A 2717-nucleotide genomic window follows, 5' to 3' on the forward strand; every position below is an offset into this window, starting at 1 on the left:
TTTGTCCTGTTGAAGGCAGCCTGTGGGTTTGGCTTTAAAAAAAAGCCTTAAAAAGGCAATTTGGGGAGCTGGCCTAGGGATGCTCCTTGCACAGCAGAACGCAGTTCCTTGGGGATTGCTGAGAAAAGTCGCGGGAGAAGTTAAACTTTCACCCTGGCAATTATTGTAAATGTCTCTGGTCAAGGCCCAGACCTAAAATTAGCCCACAGAGCCCTTTTAGAGGTTGGGATTTTTCACTTGATTTTCCAAGTGACCGACCGGCAGCGGAGCAAAGCGTGCCCTTCCACACTCAGAGCTCTGGGTGTTCTTTACTTGCAGCCCCCGTGTCTGATGGAAGCAAGGCCAAGCATTCCAGCCTGGTTTTCCACATCCTGGAACAAGCAGCATCCCATGGAGGGGAGGCAGGAGAGAGCCTGTTGTGCACCAAAGCCTTTGTTTTGGTTCATGAAAGAAACCCCAGCATCCCAGCCCTTCCCTGGGCTCCTGGTTTTGCTCTGAGTGATGGTAAAATCCAGTAAAATGTGGGATGCTGGGCTTTCTGCTGCCTGCATGGGAGCAGCCAGACCCTCTCTGCACTGCCCTTTCCCTTTAGGGTGGTTTGGGAGGTCCCAGAGCAGGCAGGGCTCAGCATCAGCTCCGTGCAGCTCCCGGCCCTGCTGCCAATCGATAGCGAGTGCAATGAAAACCTTAATGAAATTCCAGCCTGAGAGACTATTGATTGTGTGTTTTCTTTAAAAATGGATATGAATGGGAGAGAGGCTTTCCAGAGGAGGCAGCAGGGGAAGGGAGGGGAGTGGAAACGCGTTGTCAGCTGCTGTGGGAGGTGGGTGAAGGTGGGTGGCCCAGGGTCACCTGCACTCAGCAGAGGGATCCAGCCCCTCTGTGAGCATCCATTCACCCCCAGAATGCCCCTGGGAAGGGAATCACAGAATGCCAGAAACGTTTAATGGTTTGGGCTGGGAGGAAACGTAAAGCTCATCTCATTCCAGCCCCTGCCGTGGGCAGGGAGCCTTCTGCCAGACCTGGCTGCTCAAGCCCTGGCTTTGAAAATATGACCAGCCAGAAGCAGGAGGGAGAGAATCCACCCAAAATCATCACAAATGAGCCGCAATGGAGAAGATCAACCATCCCTGTCCCAGTTGTGATTTTTCACTGTCCACTTTGGCCCCTGCTGCTTTGGGGGAAGAAAAAGCAAATGGTGCATCACTCTGCACCAGCCCTACAACAAATCTCCTTCTTCTCCTCCTAACCAGCCTCTCCCCAAATCTCCCCAGAATACCCCTGTCAGGGTGATGGGATGGTGAGGAAGCATAATAAATAAATATTAATAATAACACTAATGCTGAAATCCACCCTTCTCCACCTCTTACATAACCAGCATTGTCTTAATCCTACAGGTGCTTTACAGAAGTAAAAAGGATTTGTTCCTCCTGCAAATCCTTTTTTTTTTTCCCTTTTTTTTTTTTTTTTTTATGGTGACTCATCCCTATCCCTGCATGGACATGCCATGAGGAGGCTGGGGGGCTGTGCAGGGTCCCAGAGGCAGTGTGAACCCTAAATCCATCCCTTAAACCCCGCTGGGCTTCAGTTCCCCTGTCCTGGGGCTTGGTCCATCCTGACATACCCTGTCCTGGGGTTCAGTCTGTCCTGGCAGGGAAAGTGCTCTGAGATGTGCCCAAAATGCATCATCAGCATGACAAAGGTGGGCAGTGGGTCCAGACCCCAAAACTCCCCCTGGAGCCACTCCAGTCACACTCCCTGGGAACGTGGGTGTGGGGGGATCACCCCAATCCCCTCCCCTGGGCACTGCAAGGACAAATGCTGGGTGATGGATGGGTGAGGGAAGGCTGCAGCCCCTCTTCAGAGCACGGGGGTGTCCTGCCACGGTTTGTGCATCTCGAGCATCTCGGGGACCTGAAGACTCAGCACCTTGAAAATTTGGGGTGCTGCCCAAAGATTCGCAGCGCTCCCAGGAGGGCCGGCGAGCCTGTCCGAGGATTAAGGGCTTTTCCTGAGGATTTGGGATGCCCGTGTTATTCGGGGCGTTCTGGCAGGCACAGCCCCAGGCCACCCGTGCCGAGCTGGGGTGTCTCGGTGTCCCCGGGCTCCCATAGAGGGGCGGGGGTGTCTCGGTGTCCCCGGTGTCCCCTCACTGGCCGGGGGTGTCTCTGTGTCCCCGGTGTCCCCTCATTGGCCGGGGCTGTCTCGGTGTCCCCGGGGTCCCCTCATTGGCCGGGCTGTCTCGGTGTCCCCGGGGTCCCATAGAGGGGCCAGGATGTCTCGGTGTCCCCGGTGTCGCCGGTGTCCCCTCATTGGCCGGGGTGTCTCGGTGTCCCCGGTGTCCCCTCACTGGCCGGGGGTGTCTCGGTGTCCCCGGGCTCCCATAGAGGGGCCAGGGTGTCTCGGTGTCCCCGGTGTCCCCGGGGTCCCCTCATTGGCCGGGGGTGTCTCGGTGTCCCCGGTGTCCCCTCACTGGCCGGGGCTGTCTCGGTGTCCCCGGGGTCCCCTCATTGGCCGGGGGTGTCTCGGTGTCCCCGGTGTCCCCTCACTGGCCGGGGGTGTCTCGGTGTCCCCGGTGTCCCCTCACTGGCCGGGGCTGTCTCGGTGTCCCCGGGGTCCTCCCGCGGAGCGCCGGGCGGGGGCGGCGGGGCGGGCGGGGCCCTTTAAGGCGGCGGGGGCGGTGCGGGGGGCGGCGCTGCCGGCGGGGCGGGGGGCGG

The sequence above is a fragment of the Melospiza georgiana genome, chromosome 19, assembly GCF_028018845.1.
Source record: "Melospiza georgiana isolate bMelGeo1 chromosome 19, bMelGeo1.pri, whole genome shotgun sequence".
NCBI classification, from domain to species: Eukaryota; Metazoa; Chordata; class Aves; order Passeriformes; family Passerellidae; genus Melospiza; species Melospiza georgiana.